Below are 22,824 nucleotides of genomic sequence, written 5' to 3'. Positions count from 1 at the left end.
GGTTGGCGTATTTCGAGATTAGGATTTGTCACTCCGATTGTCGGAGAGGTATCTCTGGGCCCTCTCGGTAATGCACATCACTATAAGCCTTGCAAGCAATGTAAATAATGAGTTAGTTACGGGATGATACATTATGGAAACGAGTAAAGAGACTTGCCGGTAATGAGATTGAACTAGGTATTGAGATACCGACGATCGAATCTCGGGCAAGTAACATACCGATGACAAAGGGAACAATGTATGTTGCTATGCGGTTTGACCGATAAAGATCTTCGTAGAATATGTAGGAGCCAATATGAACATCTAGGTTCCGCTATTGGTTATTGACCGGAGACGTGTCTCGGTCATGTCTACATAGTTCTCGAAACCGTAGGGTCCGCACGCTTAACGTTCGGTGACGATCGGTATTATGAGTTTATGTGATTTGATGTACCGAAGGTAGTTCGGAGTCCCGGATGAGATCGGGGACATGACGAGGAGTCTCGAAATGGTCGAGACGTAAAGATTGATATATTGGACGACTATATTCGGACATCGGAAAGGTTCTGAGTGGTTTGGGTATTTTTCGGAGTACCGGGGAGTTACGGGAATACGGGAGAAGAAGTATATGGGCCTTATTGGGCTTTAGGGGAGAGGGAGAGGCAGGCCGCGCGCCCCCCCATTGACTAGTCCGAATTGGACTAGGGGGAGGGGCGGCGCCCCCTCCTTCCTTCTCTTCCCTCTTCCCCTTCCTTGTCTCCTACTCCTACTACATGGAAGGACTCCTAGTTGGACTAGGAAAAGGGGAATCCTACTCCCGGTGGGAGTAGGACTCCCCTAGGGCGCGCCATAGAGAGGGCCGGCCCTCCCCTCCTCCACTCCTTTATATACGGGGGCAGGAGGCACCCCATAGACACAAGTTGACCCACGTGATCATATTCTTAGCCGTGTGCGGTGTCCCCTTCCACCATAATCCTCGATAATATTGTAGCGGTGCTTAGGTGAAGCCCTGCGACGATGGTACATCAAGATCGTCACCACACCGTCGTGCTGACGGAACTCTTCCCCGACACTTTGCTGGATCGGAGTCCGGGGATCATCATCGAGCTGAACGTGTGCTAGAACTCGTAGGTGCCGTAGTTTCGGTGCTTGATCGGTCGGGCCGTGAAGACGTACGACTACATCAACCGCGTTGTGCTAACGCTTCCGCTGTCGGTCTACAAGGGTACGTAGATCACACTCTCCCCTCTCGTTGCTACGCATCACCATGATCTTGCGTGTGCGTAGGAAATTTTTGAAATTACTACGTTACCCAACAGAAGTTCAGGGCCAGATCGTGGAAATCCAGGCCGTAATAGAAAATGAGCCCCCGGGCGAAGGGATGGAGAGGGAATCCCAGTCCGCGGAAGAAATGGTTGAGGAATACAACCCTCTCATGGGGCCTGGGGGTGGGGATGAGTTTCCCCTCATCTGGGAGCCGGTGCGCAATGTCGTCAGGCAGGTATCCGGCTCTCCTCAGCTTCTTGATGTCTCCCTCCGTGACGGAGGAGACCATCCACTTGCCTCCCCCTCCGTACATGGTTGGAGAAGGTTGAGATGGAAGTGAGGACTTGGGCACTAGAGCTCGAGTGTGTGGGAGCGGATGAGCAGAGGAGGAAGAAGGCGTGTATAGAAAGGTGAATCCTTATCCCTTTATATGGGCGGACAAAACTAAGCGTCCCCACTTGCCTGGTAAAACTCGCTTATCCCCCAAGCATCGTAATTGATGGCGCGGTTGGGTTACCCACGCCCGCATTGATGAGAATCCCATAATAAGGGGACACGATCTCTGCTTTGACAAGACGTGTCGAAAAACTGCCTCGCGTTATGTGCGGGGCTGGTTAAAAGAAACGGTTCGAATAATCACCGGTCCATGACGTAACGTCATGTTGCCAAAACAAGCTAGCAAATTAGATCTGCGAAAACATTATTCTCTCTACGGTGGAATGTGGAACTTATTTTGCAGGGTCGGACACTATCCTCGTATTCAAATTCTTCTTTGATGTATTCGGAGAAGGAACCCGCCTTGCAATGTCGAAGATAACTGCGCGCCGGACTCATCGTCATTGAAGCCTGGTTCAGGGGCTACTGAGGGAGTCCTGGATTAGGGGGTCTCCGGACAGCCGGACTATCTCCATTGGCCGGACTGTTAGACTATGAAGATACAAGATTGAAGACTCCGTCTCGTGTCCGGATGGGACTCTACTTGGCATGGAAGGCAAGCTAGGCAATACGTATATGGATATCTCCTCCTTTGTAACCGACCTTGTGTAACCCTAACCCTCTCAGGTGTCTATATAAACCGAAGGGTTTTAGTCTGTAGGACAACAATCGCAACATACAATCATACCATAGGCTAGCTTCTAGGGTTTAGCCTCTCTGATCTCGTGGTAGATTTACTCTTGTACTACACATATATTCAATATTAATCAAGCAGGACGTAGGGTTTTACCTCCATCAAGAGGGCCCGAACCTAGGTAAAACATCGTGTACCCTGCCTCCTATTACCATCCGGCCTAGACGCACAGTTCGGGACCCCCTATCCGAGATCCGCCGGTTTTGACACCGACAGCAGGCCATAGTCGGATAACCATATCTTTCATGGCTACTTCCGCTGCCTTATGCAGTTCGATCAGCTGTTTCAGTTGATCGGCAAAAGGCACCGGATAATTCGGCGCCAAATACTGTGACCAAAAGAGCTTATTGATGGTGTTCCTTCCTTCGGCTCGGCAGAATTGAGCGGCATCTGATATGTTGTGAGGTAGCTCGGCAAATACACCTGAGAAGTCCGGATTCACAATCAGAAACATAGTTTTCCCTTCAAATACTTGCTTCACATGGGAAAAGCCTTACCCGCCGCGATCTTCCTCACCACTTGGATCCCCTACAGGGCGCTTTGGGTTTCCCCCGGGCATCACTCGTGGCTTGACACGCCTTGCTGAGTTTGGACTCTTTCTCCGTTAAACTCTGCTCCAAGGTCTCGCATTTACTTACGGCCTCTTGCAGCTCCTGCTCAGCTTTAATAACTCTGGCCTTGTGTTTCTCACGAAGAGTCCGTTCCGTGGCCGCCTTTTCCTCGGCCTCGGCAACGGCCCTTTTGAGGGCCTTGACTTCGGTCATAACCCCTAGCACAAATTATGCAGCTTATTTCATACTGAACATTTATTTCACAATAAATGCGCGCAACGCTTGTGCATACCTTGTTTACCCCTCAACTGCCTTTTCAATTGGCCAATTTCTTCTATGGCCCGCTCCAGACTTTGATTCAGTCCGGAGATCTCCGCAATACGAGAGGCAGCAGCCGCTACAGGTATCTGCTTGAAACAGAAGAGAAATCAATATCATTCAATGGATCTTCCTATGATCATCAATGCGATCCCCTGTCCGGTTCTTTCTTTCACCGAACAGTGTATCAGGGGCTACTATCTATACTATCACACTCTTCGGCAACTTATAAAACATACCTCAAAACCTCTTATAAGGCTGATACAGGCTTCGTTCAGTCCACTCTCGGTTGACTGAATCTTCTAAATCACCGCACCCATAAGGGCACGGTGTTCGTCAACATTGGAGGCGTCTCGTAACGCCACCAACAAAGCATCTGACACCTCTGGATGGATAGAGGTCGCCGGCAGAACAGGCACGCCCCCTCCAGCCGAAGGAGGATGCCTTCTTGATTCTGGAGCCGTATAGGCCTCTGGAATCGCATCCGGTGGGGAGCCGAACTCAGGGTCGCCCCCACCGTCAGACCCCATGGGAATCTTTTCCCCCACATGTCCGGCCCTTGCGGTTTGACTTCCAGGCGCTGCCTTCACAGTTTCTTCCTTTCCTCCTGGGTCGGGGTCCTTCTGGGATGAAGGCTCGGTGTTATGCACCTGTTTGGAGGAAGGGGCCTTTGGGGGCGTCCCGCTCTCCATAGCATTCGAGCTCAGCAGGTCCTCTGATGAGGATTGTTTGGTACGGGACCTCACCGGACTACCAAAAAATATGGCTTAAGGTTAAAATGCTAAGCTACGATGAGTCCGGATGCTTAAACGTACTCGGATTTTATATACTTACGAGTTCACCAGGGGCTGGGCCCTGGGATCCCATGTCGGGCCGCTGTCGGCGGCGGTAGTGGACTCCTCCGGAAGAGAAGCCCTTTCCCTTTTGGGAAGTTTGGCCTCCAAGGGTGCGGAGGCCGTCCTCTTCCTTCTTCCCCCCGTAGGGGATTCATCTTCCTCCTCCTTCTCATCCTCTTCGGAGGCAGAATGGGCATCAAAGCTTTCGTGTATTGTGTCCGAAGTGCCGCGACGACGAAGGCCGCCCTGGTTCTTTTTATCCTCCTTCCCGGCCGTCTTCTTCGGCACCTTGTAAGGCGCCGGGACCAGCATCTTCGTCAGAAGTGGGATGGCCGGGTCTTCGGGCAGCGGGGCTGGACAATGGATCCGCTCCGCCTTCTTCGACTAGCTCTGGGAGATTTGAATAAACACGCGTTAAGCACTTCCTTTGGGTCATGCGGATAGAAAATTTTGATAGACTCACCGAACTTGCAGGGCGGGACAGTTGGTACCCTTGGTCTTCGGCGGAGTCCGGCCATAATTTGCTGGACTTGAAAAGCACCTTCCAAATGTCCTTGTGCGAGGAGCCGAAGAACCCTCGCAAGGTTTGGTGCCTGGCCGGATCGAATTCCCATAGATTGCAAGTCCGGTGTTGACAAGGCAGTATCCGGCGGACTAACATCACCTGGACAACGTTGACAAGTTCAATGTTCTTATCTCCCATATCTTTAACGCGCGTCTGGAGCACCGACAGTTCGTCGGACGATGACCAGTCCAGGCCTTTCTTGACCCAGGATGTAAGCCGCGGAGGGGCGTCGGATCGAAACTCGGGCGATGCGGCCCATTCCTTGCCACACGGCTCAGTGATGTAAAACCACTCATGTTGCCACTCCTTGACAGAATCATTAAAGGTTCCCGTTGGCCATATGACGTTGGGCATCTTACTCACCATAGCGCCCCCGCACTCAGCGTGTTCGCCGCCCACCACCTTGGGCTTCACATTAAAAACCTTCAGCCATAAACCGAAGTGTGGCGAAATGCAGAGGAAAGCCTCGCACACGACAATGAATGTCGATATGTTGAGGAAAGAATTAAGGGATAGATCGTGAAGATCGATCCCATAATAGTACATGATGCCACGAACGAACGGGTGGAGGGGAAATCCTAGCCCGCGGACAAAGTGAGGGAGGAATACAACCCTCTCGTGAGCTTTCGGAGTGGGGACGATCTGTCCTGCCGTCGGGAGACGGTGGCTGATTTTCTTGGCCAGATACCCGGCCTCCCGAAGCTTTTTGATATCCTTCTCTCGGACGATAGAGGCCATCCATTTGCCTCCTGCTCCGGATCCGGACATCTTTGGAAGGCCTTTTGTGGTCAGAGAAGGTGAACGCTTGGGCGCTGGAGCCTGAGCAGAAGGGAATGAATCGGAAGAAGGCGTGGGTGGAAAGAGTGAATCCTTGTCCCTTTATAAGGGCAGAAGAGGCGGTGCGCCTCCCCACTCACCTGGTAAAACCTCTTATTCCCCAAGCGTCGTAATTGATGGCGCGGTTGGGTTACCCACATCCGTCTTGATGAGAATCCCGTGATAGGGGGACACGATCTCTGCTTTGACAAGACGTGTCAAGAAAATCGCCTCACGATATGTGCAGTGCTGGTTGAGAAAAACGGTTTGAATAATGACCGGGCCATGACATGATGTCATGTTGCTAAACGTGTCAGTAGATTAGATTTGTGGAAATATTATTCTCTCTACGGTGGTATGTGGAACTTGTTTTGCAGAGCCGGACACTGTCCTTGTGTCCAAAATCTTCCATGGAGTATTCGGAGGAAGAACCCGCCTTGCAATGCCGAAGACAAATCTGCATGCTGGACTCGTCGTCATTGAAGCCTGGTTCAGGGGCTACTGAGGGGGTCCTGGATTAGGGGGTCTCCGGACAGCCGGACTATATCATTTGGCCGGACTGTTGGACTATGAAGATACAAGATTGAAGACTTTGTCCAGTGTCCGGATGGGACTTTCCTTGGCGTGGAAGGCAAGCTTGGCAATACGGATATGTAGATCTCCTCCCTTGTAACCGACTCACTGTAACCCTAGCCCCCTCCGATGTCTATATAAACCGGAGGGTTTAGTCCGTAGGACAACATACAATCATACCATAGGCTAGCTTCTAGGGTTTAGCCTCTACGATCTCGTGGTAGATCAACTCTTGTAATACTCATATCATCAAGATCAATCAAGCAGGACGTAGGGTATTACCTCCATCAAGAGGGCCCGAACCTGGGTAAACATCGTGTCCCCTGCCTCCTGTTACCATCCGCCTTAGACGCACAGTTCGGGACCCCCTACCCGAGATCCGCCGGTTTTGACACCGACAGTTCTCTTCAAGGGTTCTCGCATGTGATAATGGAAGTTGATTGCATGGAACACTCGCCACAATTATCGCTTAATTCTGGCTCATATCCTATTACAAATAGGAGCGCTTGGTAATATTTCCTCTTTTTTTGTTATTCAGCATGTAAACAGGTCAGCAAACCTTGCGGCGCATCTTTGAGCGAACCGTGCTTGCTACACTTTCAATGTGGCCAAGAGCTGGCTTGATGAAACACCTTGCTTCATACTTCTTTTTTTGCGGGGTACCTCGCTTCCTAGTGACCAGTGTCTTGGTTGATCGTCCTAAGAATGCTTATATATGAATAAAGCTCTCTCATTTACCCGCAAAAAATATTAAGCCATATTAACCGGAAAGGAGGGAGTATGAACTAGCACTACTTTTTGGTGTGTCCCGTCAACTCGCAGAACGAGGAGAAGCTTGCAGGACAAGGTGAAGCTCGCTTGCGCCTTTTGACTAATGCAGCCTACCCTCGCCCAGGCGGTGGACATGCATCTGTTCATTCGGTGTCAGATTGCCAGAGGCATACCGAACATGCGGAGTACCATCATTGTTCGACTTCACGAAGAGGCGAAGAGTCAAGCGCAAGGTTTAGTAGTACGAGTAGTAGTACTACTAGAACCGCATGGTGGAGCGCCTGTACTCTTATTTTTTTAATCTCTGATAAAGTACACATTTATTCTGGAGAAGGGCGGAAAACGGCAGCCCAACATGTAATGATGATATCGATCAACCATGCTCGAATATATCTTGGCCTCCGTGTGAGCCCGTCTGTGTGTTCTCGCTCCTCGTCTCCCTCAAGGAACAGCGGGTTGGTCATTTTGCCGTCAATTGAGACCGGTTTGCTCACACTCCGGTCCCACATGTATGTGATATGCCAAGAGGAGGTGCACTGACCGACTGGCGATACGCGTACTTGGTTTTGCACCTTCATACTACTCCTCCCTCTGTCATAGTTTACAGGGCGCGCTTCATTATGATGTATTTCTCTCAATGCATTTCCACCACCACAGAGACTTTAGATGTGTTTGGTTTAATGCTCAATTAATTAGGGCGTGGTAACCGCAATCAAGTCCACATTTTTTTCTCAATGTACTACGGAGTGGAGTAAGTGCATGCATGTGTGTACCCAGGGTGGAAGCACTGCATGCATGTGTGTACGCATTATTTCCTCTAGTAATAGACGTCGTGCTATAACTACCAATGATATTTTTCAGGCCAATCGCTAGTCGCCTTGGTCCCAGAGATTTTTTCTTTTTCTGAAGCACGCTCTATAAATAGTGACGGATGGAGTAGTATGAGCGGATTCAAAGAAGAGCGTATTGATGGTTGCTTCTTCCAAGAAACTTATAGTGGGAAAGGTGAGGCTTATGATTTGACTGCTCATTACTCACTATTAATGCGGCGTAACGACCGGGCCGAGTCTCCCATGCGGCTGTGCACTACCCCCTCGGTTCTTAAATATACTCCGGAGTATTTGTCTTTCTAGAGATTTCAACGAGTGACTAATCAAATATTTGTCTTTTTAGAGATTCAAATGGACTACTACATACGGATGTATATAGACATATTTTAGAGTGTAGATTCACTCATTTTGCTCCATATGTAGTCACTTGTTGAAATCTCTAGAAAGACAAATATTTAGGAACGGAGGGAGTAAACATATGAAGCAAAATGAGTGAATATACACTCTAAAATATGCCCATTTGAAATTTGTAAAATGACAAATATTTAGGAACGAAGGAGTATAATTTTGTGCATGGCACATGGACCCGGATGCCGAAGAGGCTTCTGGCAATGCTATCAAGCTTCCAGCATTTGTTTACATAATTGACGTACTATGCAAATAATTTTCCAGCGACATGAAATTGTACAATGGTGTGAGCTTTCAGCTTTTGTTTCATGTGTCTTGCCATCGATGCTCTTTCGGAAACAATAAAAAAACTAACTTCCTTGCTAATGCATCTCAATTATTAGCAGATCAGAGCTAATATTTACATCACAACTGAAGACAAAGTTGTGAGAAGGTGTTAAATTAAAATTGATCTATGCTTTCATTGGCAGCAACGTCCCCCCAGCTCTGTCTAAATCAACAAGGCATGTTGGGAAAAAAATAGCTATCTGGAGCATGCAACATTCAGATCATTTTGTGCAGTTCCACTAAAATAGTGCTAAGCGTCCCTGTTCCAAAGATATTAAGTGTGATTACGATAATAGAGGATTGTTGATGAAACAATAAGCACACAAATAGAAACCAACCACCTTTGCGGTCTCTCTTAAGACTAACTAGTTGGAGAAGATTAGGCTGGGAGTCGGATGAGGAGGATAGAGCAAAACCAATCTCCCTTTGTGCAGTCGCACTGAAATGTAGAGACGTTGCCCGTGTGACATTTTAGTACAACTGCACAAAACACTCTTTAAGAAAAAAGTGATTTGTGCAGTTCACCAAAAGGTCGCAATAGCAACGAGGTGAAATGGATAGCCCTGTTTGCAAAGAAAGAGGTAGAGAGGAAACAATTACTGGCCAATAAAAGTTGATGACACATGCGACGATAAAAAACAAGCATATTCCTTGTCCTAAGGGGAGATAACAACATGGTTGTGTTTGTCTAAAACGGTGTGAGGACGAGATTGCAATATGGAAAGTATGCCGGACGAGCTACGTTTTGGGCAAAGAACTATGGAAGATCCACATGCAGCGACGTGGGAAGACGGGCAGTGGAGCAAGGCCGGAGGGGATGCCTGGAGGTCATCGGGATGTAACTAGGTGAGCGGCGGCGGGCGGAATCTGCCCATACTGCGGCACCGAGCAGGTGGCGTAGTGAAGGAAATATGCCCTAGAGGCAATAATAAAGTTATTATTTATTTCCTTATTTCATGATAAATGTTCATTATTCATGCTAGAATTGCATTAACCGAAAACATAATACATGTGTGAATACATAGACAAACAGAGTGTCACTAGTATGCCTCTACTTGACTAGCTCGTTGATCAAAGATGGTTATGTTTCCTAACCATAGAAATGAGTTGTCATTTGATAAACGCGATCACATCATTAGGAGAATGATGTGATTGACTTGGCCCATTTCGATAGCTTAGCACTTGATCGTTTTAGTTTACTGCTATTGCTTTCTTCATGACTTATACATGTTCCTATGACTATGAGATTATGCAACTCCCGATTACCGGAGGAACACTTTGTGTGCTACCAAACGTCATAACATAACTGGGTGATTATAAAGGTGCTCTACAGGTGTCTCCGATGGTACTTGTTGAGTTGGCATAGATCGAGATTAGGATTTGTCACTCCGATTGTCGGAGAGGTATCTCTGGGCCCTCTCGGTAATGCACATCACTATAAGCCTTGCAAGCAATGTAACTAATGAGTTAGTTGCAGCATGATACATTACGGAAATGAGTAAAGATACTTGCCGGTAACGAGATTGAACTAGGTATTGAGATACCGATGATCGAATCTCGGGCAAGTAACATACCGATGACAAAGGGAACAACGTATGTTGTTATGCGGTTTGACTGATAAAGATCTTCGTAGAATATGTAGGAGCCAATATGAACGTCCAGGTTCCGCTATTGGTTATTTACCGGAGACGTGTCTCGGTCATGTCTACATAGTTCTCGAACCCGTAGGGTCCGCATGCTTAACGTTCGGTGACGATCGGTATTATGAGTTTATGTGATTTGATGTAACGAAGGTAGTTCGGACTCCCGGATGAGATCGGGGACATGACGAGGAGTCTCGAAATGGTCGAGACGTAAAGATCGATATATTGTACGACTATATTCGGACATCAGAAAGGTTCCGAGTGATTCGGGTATTTTTTGGAGTACCGGGGAGTTACGGGAATACGGGGAAGAAGTATTGGGCCTCATGGGCCAAGTGGTGGAAGAGAGGAGGTAGGGCGCGCGTCCCTCCTAGCCCAAACCGAAATGGACTAGGGGGTCGGCCCCCCTTTCCTCCTTTCCTCCCTCTCCTTCCTTCTCCCTTTCCTCCTTCCCTTCCTCCTCCTAGTGTAGGAAAGGGGAATCCTACTCCTACTAGGAGGAGGACTCTTCCTCCTGGCGCGCCCTGCAAGGGCCGGCCAGCCTTCCCCCTTGCTCCTTTATATACGGGGGCAGGGGGCACCCTAGGACACACAAGTTGATTGTTCCAAGCCATGTGCGGTGCCCCTCTCCACCATAATCCACCTCAGTCATATCGTAGCGGTGCTTAGGCAAAGCCCTGCGTCCGTAGCAACATCATCACCTTCATCACGCTGTCGTGCTAGATCGGAGTTCATGGGACGTCATCGAGCTGAATGTGTGCTGAACTCGGAGGTGCCATGCGTTCGATACTTGGATCGGTCGGATCGTGAAGACGTACGACTACATCAACCGCGTTCTCATAACGCTTCCGCTTACGTTCTACGAGGGTACGTAGACGATACTCTCCCCTCTTGTTGATGTGCATCACCATGATCTTGCGTGTGCATAGGATTTTTTTTGAAATTACTACATTCCCCATCAGTGGCATCAGAGCCAAGTTTACGCGTAGATGTTATATGCATGAGTAGAACACAAAGGAGTTGTGGGCGTGGGTATATACATATTGCTTGCCGTCACTAGTTGATTCTTGATTCAGCGACATTGTTGGATGAAGCGGCCCAGACAGACATTACGCGTACGCTTACGCGAGACTGGTTCTACCGACGTGCTTTGCACACAGGTGGCTAGTGGGTGTCTGTTTATCTAGCTTTAGTTGAATCGGATTCAATGAACAGGGTTCTTTCTGAAGATCAAAAAGCAATCACTATACCGCGTTGTGGTTTTTGATGCGTAGGTAAGAACGGTTCTTGCTTAGCCCGTAGCAGCCACGTAAAACTTGCAACAACAAAGTAGAGGACGTCTAACTTGTTTTTGCAGGGCATGTTGTGATGTGATATGGTCAAGACATGATGCTAAATTTTACTATATGAGATGATCATGTTTTGTAACACAGTTATCGGCAACTGGCAGGAGCCATATGGTTGTCGCTTTATTGTATGAAATTCAATCACCATGTAATTGCTTTACTTTATCACTAACTGGTAGCGATAGTCATGGAGGCAATAGTTGGCGTGACGACAACGATGCTTCGATGGAGATCAAGGTGTCAAGCCGGTGACGATGGTGATCATGACGGTGCTTTGGAGATGGAGATCACAGGCACAAGATGATGATGGCCATATCATATCACTTATATTGATTGCATGTGATGTTTATCCTTTATGCATCTTATTCTGCTTGATTGATGGTAGCATTATAAGATTATCCCTCCCTAAATTTCAAGGTACAAGTGTTCTCCCTGAGTATGCACCGTTGCCAAAGTTATATGCATCAGCTCTGAATCATGTCTTTGGTCAAATGTTGGGTTTGCCCGGCTCCTATGTTTTGGTACCTTACGTTCCGCTCTATCGGCTAAGGTAGCGCTAGGAGAACTACTGTGATTGTGCCCCGGTTCTGCCGGGCTGAGCACCTCAGTAGAGAAAGCTAAAACTGACTGTCATGATAAGGCGAGAGACTGGTCGCTGTTCGGCGAGGTTTTTCGAGTCCCTAAAGACTTATGCCGCTTAGGGCGAGGGGCCGGCTCCATCCGGCTTACACGCGTGTATCGCGCCCCGAATTCGGCCTTCCGAATACCAGGGGCTTCGCCAAAATTTAAAATTATAGAATTCTATGGCTAAGTGAGAGTGATAAAGCATTATTAGTCCGGTTGCCTTGTTCGTTGTGCTGAGCACCTCCCTCGAAGGACCCAAACATGGGAGCAAGAGTGCTCAGGTTTATCCCGAACACCCCAGCACTCGTGGCATGGGGGCAGAAGTCGAGGACTAGCCATCTCTCAGATTGGATAAACAGCCAAACAGAAGGTAATATTTTAAATTCACACAAGCGTTGCATAGCGAATATGATACAAGTTTTCATAAATACAGGACAAAATGAGCAGGTCTCATTCAAATATTACATTTTGTGAACACTCATCCGCGATAAGACGGGCGCCCGGCAGAACACCCTCGTAGTACATCTCGGGGTGGCGGTGCTCCTTGCCCTCCGGCAGCCCCTCCTTGATCAGCTTCACATCGTCTAGCTTGACCCACTGCGTTTTTACACGGGCGAAAGCCCGGCGTGCACCTTCAATGCAGACGGATCGCTTGACGACCTCCAGCCGTGGGCAGGCATCCACAAGCCGCCTCACCAGGCCGAAGAAGCTGTTCGGAAGGGCATCGCCAGGCCACAACCGGACTATGAAGCCCTTCATGGCTGATCGGCCGCTTTATGTAGCTCGACCATCTGCTTCAGCTGGTCGCTCATTGGCACCGGATGTTCGGCCTCAGCATACTAAGACCAGAACAGCTTCTTCGTCGATCTCCCGTCCTCGGCCTGGTAAAATTGTGCGGCATCGGACACACTGCGGGGCAAATCTGCGAATGCTCCTAAAGAGCTCCGGATCCGGGTAAGTAATCGATAATTTACTTTTACATGCTTGCTTTGCATATAGAAAGCCTTACCCGCCGCTATCTTCTTCATCGTGTCGATCTCCTGAAGGGCCTTCTGGGCCTCGGCCTTGGCACTCTTCACGCTCTCACGGGCCGCGGCAAGCTCAGACTCTCGCGTCTTCAAGTCAAGCTCCAACGCCTCGTGCTTCGTCACGAGAGCCTGGAGCTCTTGCTGCACCTCGCCCACCCGAGCCTCGTGCCTCTCTCGCTCGGTGCGCTCCTTGGCCGCTGTCTCTTTGGCCCTGGTCAGCGCTTGCTTTAGGGTCGCCACCTCGGTCGTGGCCCCTGGCAAAACATACAATGATCCTGTCATTCTGCAATCGCGTCCTTTCTTATATATACATATATCTATAGACGGGGTATTACTTACCCTTGTTCTCCTCGAGCTGCCTCTTGACAAGGCCGAGCTCTTTCTTGGACCCATCGAGGTCCTACTTCAGTACGGCGACCTCCGCAGTTAGTGTGGCGGACGCCAGCAGAGAATCCTGCATATGCATATTGACATACTTATATTAGACTCCTGCGATATTATTCAATCCTCTGTTCGGCTTTTCTTTGCGAACACCGAACAAAGCATCAGGGGCTACTGTCTATGCGGTAATACTTCTACTACATTTTAAAACACTTACCTCGAAGCCTGTTAGAAGGCTAGTACAGACTTCAGTCAATCCGCTCTTGGCGGACTGAACCTTCTGGATCACCGCACTCATAATAGTGCGGTGCTCCTCCTCGATGGAAGCACTGCGAAGCGCTTCCAACAGATTGTCCGGCGCCTCTAGATGGACAGAGGTCACCGGCACAGGCGTCTCACCCCTCTTAGAAGGAGACAGCCTGCCAGAGCTCGGAACCGCTGGAGGTTCCGGCACAGTATTCGGCTAAGGGCCGAACTCAGAGCTCTCAGAGGCCCCGTCCCCTCTGCTCCTGGAGTCCGGAAGGTCGCCTTGAGGTGCCTCCGGGACTATCTCCCCTCGATCCAATGCCTCTTGAGACAACACCTCGGTGTCGTCCGCATGATGAGGGGAGGTGGCAGTCGGGACTGGATCGCTATCCATGTCCGACGAACCCAGGGAGCCATCCGATGACACCTCGATATTGGCTCGTGGCGGCCTGCGTAATTATGTTCGGCGATTAGGGAAAGCAATGCGACAAAGGAAGCCTATGGGTTACTTTGGTATCCGAATACTTACGATCTCCCCTGGGGCTTGGCCCTGGGCAACCACTCGTCTTCACTTTCGTCGGCGGCGGTGGAGCTGTCCAGAAGGAGAGTCCTTCCCTTCTTGGACCCTCCGGCCTCCCCAGTTGGGGCGGCCTTCCTTTTCTTGTCTCCCCTAGTCGGTGGGGGAGCCTCTTCTTCCTCTTCCTCTTCTTCGGGGGAAGAGTGCGCCGCAGAGTCATCGGACAGTGAGTCTGACGACGCCTGGCATCGGGAACTCTTTCGAGATCCCTTGGCCTTTTTGGTCTTCTCCGACACCTTATAAGGGGCCGGGGTCAACATCTTCGCCAGAAGGGCATCTGCAGGGCCTTCGGGCAAGGGAGCCGGACAGTCGATTTGTCCGGCCATCTTCTGCCAGTCCTGTTAACGGCACGGGAGTTTAGATCCCACATGGAGTCAATCTATATAAAAATAAGTATCCTATGAAAGGTAAAACAACTTACCGCGCTGGCTTGGCGCTTCGCGCTGAATCTGCGATCCTCGGTAATCGGGGGAGGGACCTCGGTGCTCTTGAACAGCATCCTCCAGGCATCTTCATGAGTCGTGTCGAAGGGCCTATTCAGAGTTCGGTGTTGCGCCGGATTGAACTCCCACAAGGTGAACTCCTGTTATTAGCACGGGAGTATCCAGCGGATGAGCATAACCTGGACTATGTTGACGAGCTTGAGCTTCTTGTCCACCATGTTTTGAATACATGTCTGGAGTCCGGTCAGCTCTTTTGAATTACCCCAGGACAGGCCCTTCTCCTTCCAGGAGGTGAGCCGCATGGGGTGCCGGATCGGAACTCGGGGGCCGCTACCCATGCAGGGTCGCGCGGCTCGGTGATATAGAACCACCCCGATTGCCACCCCTTTATGGTTTCCACAAAGGAGCCCTCGAGCCATGTTATGTTGGGCATCTTGCCTACCATGGCGCCTCCGCACTCCACCTGGCGGCCGCCCACCACCTTCGGCTTGATGTTGAAGGTCTTCAGCCATAGGCCGAAGTGGGGCTTGATGCGGAGAAAGGCCTCGCACACGACGATAAACGCCGAGATGTTGAGGATGAAGTTGAAGGAAATATGCCCTAGAGGCAATAATAAAGTTATTATTTATTTCCTTATTTCATGATAAATGTTTATTATTCATGCTAGAATTGTATTAACCGGAAACATAATACATGTGTGAATACATAGACAAACAGAGTGTCACTAGTATGCCTCTACTTGACTAGCTCGTTAATCAAAGATGGTTATGTTTCCTAACCATAGACAAAGAGTTGTTATTTGATTAACGGGATCACATCATTAGGAGAATGATGTGATTGACTTGACCCATTCCATTAGCTTAGCACTCGATCGTTTAGTATGTTGCTATTGCTTTCTTCATGACTTATACATGTTCCTATGACTATGAGATTATGCAACTCCCGTTTACCGGAGGAACACTTTGTGTGCTACCAAATGTCACAACGTAACTGGGTGATTATAAAGGAGCTCTACAGGTGTCTCCAAAGGTACATATTGGATTGGCGTATTTCGAGATTAGGATTTGTCACTCTGATTGTTGGAGAGGTATCTCTGGGCCCTCTCAGTAATGCACATCACATAAGCCTTGCAAGCATTACAACTAATGAGTTAGTTACGAGATGATGTATTACGAAACGAGTAAAGAGACTTGCCGGTAATGAGATTGAACTAGGTATTGAGATACCGACGATCGAATCTTGGGCAAGTAACATACCGATGACAAAGGGAACAACGTATGTTGTTATGCGGTCTGACTGATAAAGATCTTCGTAGAATATGTAGGAGCCAATATGAGCATCCAGGTTCCGCTATTGGTTATTGACCGGAGACATGTCTCGGTCATGTCTACATTGTTCTCGAACCCGTAGGGTCCGCACGCTTAAGGTTTCGATGACAGTTATATTATGAGTTTATGAGTTTTAATGTACCGAAGTTAGTTCGGAGTCCCTGATGAGATCGGGGACATGACGAGGAGTCTCAAAATGGTCGAGACGTAAAGATTGATATATTGGACGACTATATTCGGACATCGGAAAGGTTCTGAGTGGTTCGGGTATTTTTCGGAGTACCGGGGAGTTACGGGAACACGGGAGAAGAAGTATATGGGCCTTATTGGGCTTTAGGGGAGAGGGAGAGGCAGGCCGCACCCCCCCCCATTGACTAGTCCGAATTGGACTAGGGGGAGGGACGGCGCCCCCTCCTTCCTTCTCTTCCCTCTTCCCCTTCCTTGTCTCCTACTCCTACTACATGGAAGGACTCCTAGTTGGACTAGGAAAAGGGGAATCCTACTCCCGGTGGGAGTAGGACTCCCCTAGGGCGCGCCATAGAGAGGGCCGGCCCTCCCCTCCTCCACTCCTTTATATACGGGGGTAGGGGGCACCTCATAGACACAAGTTGATCCACGTGATCATATTCTTAGCCGTGTGCGGTGTCCCCTTCCACCATAATCCTCGATAATATTGTAGCGGTGCTTAGGCGAAGCCCTGCGACGGTGGTACATCAAGATCGTCACCACACCGTCGTGCTGACGGAACTCTTCCCCGACACTTTGCTGGATCGGAGTCCGGGGATCATCATCGAGCTGAACGTGTGCTAGAACTCGGAGGTGCCGTAGTTTCGGTGCTTGATCGGTCGGGCCGTGAAGACGTACGACTACATCAACCGCGTTGTGCTAACGCTTCCGCTGTCGGTCTACAAGGGTACGTAGATCACACTCTCCCCTCTCGTTGCTATGCATCACCATGATCTTGCGTGTGCGTAGGAAATTTTTGAAATTACTACGTTACCCAACAGTGGCATCTGAGCCTAGGTTTTATGTGTTGATGTTATATGCACGAGTAGAACACAAGTGAGTTGTGGGCGATATAAGTCATATTGCTTACCAGCATGTCATACTTTGGTTCGGTGGTATTGTTGGACGAATCGGCCCGGACCGACATTACGCGTACGCTTACGCGAGACCGGTTCTCCCGACGTGCTTTGCACAAAGGTGGCTAGCGGGTGAAAGTTTCTCCAACTTTAGTTGAACCGAGTGTGGCTACGCCCGGTCCTTGCAAAGGTTAAAACAACACCAACTTGACAAACTATCGTTGTGGTTTTGATGCGTAGGTAAGAACGGTTCTTGCTAAGCCCGTAGCAGCCACGTAAAACTTGCAACAACAAAGTAGAGGACGTCTAACTTGTTTTTGCAGGGCATGTTGTGATGTGATATGGTCAAGACATGACGCTAAATTTTATTGTATGAGATGATCATGTTTTGTAACCGAGTTATCGGCAACTGGCAGGAGCCATATGGTTGTCGCTTTATTGTATGCAATGAAATCGCGATGTAATGCTTTACTTTATCACTAAACGGTAGTGATAGTCGTGGAAGCATAAGATTGGCGAGACGACAACGATGCTACGATGGAGATCAAGGTGTCACGCCGGTGACGATGGTGATCACGACGGTGCTTCGAAGATGGAGATCACAAGCACAAGATGATGATGGCCATATCATATCACTTATATTGATTGCATGTGATGTTTATCTTTTATGCATCTTATCTTTCTTTGATTGACGGTAGCATTTTAAGATGATCTCTCACTAATTATCAAGAAGTGTTCTCCCTGAGTATGCACCGTTACGAAAGTACTTCATGCTGAGACACCACGTGATGATCGGGTGTGATAGGCTCTACGTTCAAATACAACGGGTGCAAAACAGTTGCACACACAGAATACTCAGGTTAAACTTGACGAGCCAAGCATATACAGATATGGCCTCGAAACACGGAGACCGAAAGGTCGAGCGTGAATCATATAGTAGATATGATCAACATAGTGATGTTCACCAATGAAACTACTCCATCTCACGTGATGATCGGACATGGTTTAGTTGATTTGGATCACGTAATCACTTAGACGATTAGAGGGATGAATATCTAAGTGGGAGTTCTTAAGTAATATGATTAATTGAACTTAAATTTATCATGAACTTAGTCCTGGTAGTATTTTGCAAATCATGTTGTAGATCAATAGCTCGCGTTGTTGCTTACCTGTGTTTATTTTGATATGTTCCTAGAGAAAATTGTGTTGAAAGATGTTAGTAGCAAAGATGCGGATTGGATCCGTGATCTGAGGTTTATCCTCATTGCTGCACAGAAGAATTATGTCCTTGATGCACCGCTAGGTGACAGACCTATTGCAGGAGCAGATGCAGACGTTATGAACGTTTGACTAGCTCAATATGATGACTACTTGATAGTTTAGTGCACCATGCTTAACGGCTTAGAATCGGGACTTCAAAGACGTTTTGAACATCATGGACCATATGAGATGTTCCAGGAGTTGAAGTTAATATTTCAAGCAAATACCCGAGTTGAGAGATATGAAGTTTCCAACAAGTTCTATAGCTAAAGATGGAGGAGAATCGCTCAACTGGTGAGCATGTGCTCAGATTGTCTGGATACTACAATCGCTTAAATAAATGGGAGTTAATCTTCCAGATAAGATAGTGATTGACAGAATTCTCTAGTCACCATCACCAAGTTAGTAGAACTTCGTGATGAACTATAATATGCAAGGGATAACGGAAACAACTCCCAAGCTCTTCGTAATGCTGAAATCGACGAAGGTAGAAATCGAGAAAAACATCAAGTGTTGATGGTTGACAAGACCACTAGTTTCAAGAAAAGGGCAAAGGGAAGAAGGGGAACTTCAAGAAGAACGGCAAGCAAGTTGCTACTCAAGTGAAGAAGCCCAAGTCTGATCCTAAGCCTGAGACTAAGTGCTTCTACTGCAAAGGAACTGGTCACTGGAAGTGGAACTGCCCCAAGTATTTGGCGGATAAGAAGGATGGAAAAGTGAACATAAGTATATTTGATATACATGTTATTGATGTGTACTTTACTAGTGTTTATAGCAACCCCTCAGTATTTGATACTAGTTCAGTTACTATGATTAGTAACTTGAATCGGGAGTTACAGAATGAACAAAGACTAGTTAAGGGTGAGGTGACGATATGTGTTGGAAGTAGTTCCAAGATTGATATGATCATCATCGCACACTCCCTATACTTTCGGGATTAGTGTTGAACCTAAATAAGTGTTATTTGGTGTTTGCGTTGAGCATGAATATGATTTGATCATGTTTATTGTAATACGGTTATTCATTTAAGTAAGAGAATAAATTGTTGTTCTGTTTACATGAATAAAACCTTATATGGTTACACACCCAATGAAAATAGTTCGTTGGATCTCGATCGTAGTGATACGCATAATCATAATATTGAAACCAAAAGATGCAAAGTTAATAATGATAGTGCAACTTATTTGTAGCACTGCCGTTTAGGTCATATTGGTGTAAAGCGCATGAAGAAACTCCATGCTGATGGGATTTTGGAATCACTTGATTATGAATCACTTGATGCTTGCGAACCATGCCTTATGGGCAAGATGACTAAAACACCGTTCTCCGGAACAATGAAGCAAGCAACAGATTTGTTGGAAATCATACATACTGATGTATCTGGTCCGATGAATATTAAGGCTTGCAGCAGGTATCGTTATTTTCTGACCTTCACAGATGATTTGAGCAGATATGGGGATATCTACTTGATGAAACATAAGTCTGAAACATTTGAAAAGTTCAAAGAATTTCAGAGTGAAGTGGAAAATCATCGTGACAAGAAAATAAAAGTTTCTACGATATGATCGCAGAGGTAAAATATTTGAGTTACGAGTTTGGCCTTCAATTAAAACAATGTGAAATAGTTTCACTACTCACGCCACCTGGAACACCATAGTGTAATGGTGTGTCCAAACGTCATAACCGTACTTTATTAGATATAGTGCGATCTATGATGTCTCTTACCGATCTACCACTATCGTTTTGGGGTTATGCATTAGAGACAGCTGCATTCACGTTAAATAGGGCACCATCTAAATCCGTTGAGACGACACCGTGTGAACTATGGTTTGGCAAGAAACCTAAGCTGTCGTTTCTTAAAGTTTGGGGTTGCGATGCTTATATGAAAAAGTTTCATCCTGATAAGCTCAAACTCAAATCGGAGAAGTGCGTCTTCATAGGATATCCAAAGGAAACTATTGGATACACCTTCTATCACAGATCCGAAGGCAAGACTTTTGTTGCTAAATTCGGAAATTTTCTGGAGAAAGGAGTTTCTCTCGAAAGAAGTGAGTGGGAGGAAAGTAGAACTTGACGAGGTAACTGTACCTGCTCCCTTATTGGAAAGTAGTACATCATAGAAAACTGTTTTTGTGACACCTACACCAGTTAGTGAGGAAGCTAATGATGATGATCATGAAACTTCAGAACAAGATACTACTGAACCTCGTAGATCAACCAGAGTAAGATCCGCGCCAGAGTGGTATGGTAATCCTGTTCTGGAAGTCATGCTACTAGATCATGATGAACCTACGAACTATGAAGAAGCGATGGTGAGCCTAGATTCCGCAAAGTGGCTTGAAGCCATGAAATCTGAGATATGATCCATGTATGAGAACAAAGTATGGACTTTGGTTGACTTGCCCGATGATCGGCAAGCCATAGAAAATAAATGGATCTTCAAGAGGAAGACGGACGCTGATAGTAGTGTTACTATCTACAAAGCTAGAATTGTCGCAAAAGGTTTTCGACAAGTTCAAGGTGTTGACTACGATGAGATTTTCTCACTCGTATCTATGCTTAAGTCTGTCCGAATCATGTTAGCAATTGCCGCATTTTATGAAATCTGGCAAATGGATAAACAAAACTGCATTCCTTAATGGATTTACTAAAGAAGAGTTGTATACGATGCAACTAGAAGGTTTTGTCGATCCTAAAGGTGTTAACTAAATATGCAAGCTCCAGCGATCCATCTATGGACTGATGCAAGAATCTCGGAGTTGGAATATACGCTTTGATAAGTTGATCAAAGCATATAGTTTTATACAGACTTGCGGTGAAGCCTGTATTTACAAGAAAGTGAGTGGGAGCACTACAACATTTCTGATAAGTATATGTGAATGACATATTGTTGATCGGAAATAATGTAGAATTATTCTGCAAAGCATAAAGGAGTGTTTGAAAGGAGTTTTTCAAAGAAAGACCTCGGTGAAGCTGCTTACATATTGAGTATCAAGATCTATAGAGATAGATCAAAACACTTGATAAGTTTTTTCAATGAGTACATACCTTGACAAGATTTTGAAGTAGTTCAAAATGGAATAGTCAAAGAAAAGGTTTCTTGCCTGTGTTACAAGGTGTGAAGTTGAGTAAGACTCAAAGCTCAACCACGGCAGAAGATAGAAAGAGAATGAAAGTCATTCCCTATGCCTCAGTCATAGGTTCTATAAAGTATGCCATGCTGTATACCAGATCTATTGTATGCCCTACCACTGAGTTTGGCAAGGGAGTACGATAGTGATCTAGGAGTAGATCACTGGACAGCGGTCAGAATTATCCTTAGTGAAATAAGGATATGTTTCTCGATTATCGACGTGGAAAAAAAAGGTTCGCCGTAAAGGGTTACGTCGATGCAAGTTTTGACACTGATCTGGATGACTCTAAGTCTCGATCTAGATACATATTGAAAGTGGGAGCAATTAGCTAGAGTAGCTCCGTGCAGAGCATTGTAGACATAGAAAATTGCAAAATACATAACGGATCTGAATGTGCAAGACCGTTGACTAAGATTCTCTCATAAGCAAAACATGATCACACCTTAGTACTCTTTGGGTGTTAATCGCATAGCGATGTGAACTAGATTACCGAATCTAGTAAACCCTTTGGGTGTTGGTCACATGGCGATGTGAACTATGGGTGTTAATCACATGATGATGTGAACTATCAATGTTAACCACATAGTGATGTGATCTAGATTATTGACTCTAGTGCAAGTGGGAGACTGAAGGAAATATGCCCTAGAGGAAATAATAAAGTTATTATTTATTTCCTTATTTCATGATAAATGTTTATTATTCATGCTAGAATTGTATTAACCGGAAACATAATACATGTTTGAATGCATAGACAAACAGAGTGTCACTAGTATGCCTCTACTTGACTAGCTCGTTAATCAAAGATGGTTATGTTTCCTAACCATAGACAAAGGAGTTGTTATTTGATTAACGGGATCACATCATTAGTTGAATGATCTGATTGACATGACCCATTCCATTAGCTTAGCACCCGATCGTTTAGTATGTTGCTATTGCTTTCTTCATGACTTATACATGTTCCTATGACTATGAGATTATGCAACTCCCGTTTGCCGGAGGAACACTTTGGGTGCTACCAAACGTCACAACGTAACTCGGTGATTATAAAGGAGCATTACAGGTGTCTCCAAAGGTAGATGTTGGGTTGGCGTATTTCAAGATTAGGATTTGTCACTCCGATTGTTGGAGAGGTATCTCTGGACCCTCTCGGTAATGCACATCACATAAGCCTTGCAAGCATTGCAACTAATGAGTTAGTTGCGGGATGATGTATTACAGAACGAGTAAAGAGACTTGCCGGTAACGAGATTGAACTAGGTATTGGATACCGACGATCGAATCTCGGGCAAGTAACATACCGATGACAAAGGGAACGACGTATGTTGTTATGCGGTCTGACCGATAAAGATCTTCGTAGAATATG

This window comes from Triticum urartu, chromosome 3 (assembly GCF_003073215.2).
Source record: "Triticum urartu cultivar G1812 chromosome 3, Tu2.1, whole genome shotgun sequence".
Taxonomy (NCBI): domain Eukaryota; kingdom Viridiplantae; phylum Streptophyta; class Magnoliopsida; order Poales; family Poaceae; genus Triticum; species Triticum urartu.
The sequence above is the reverse complement of the archived record's forward strand: the minus strand, read 5'-3'. Positions refer to the sequence as shown.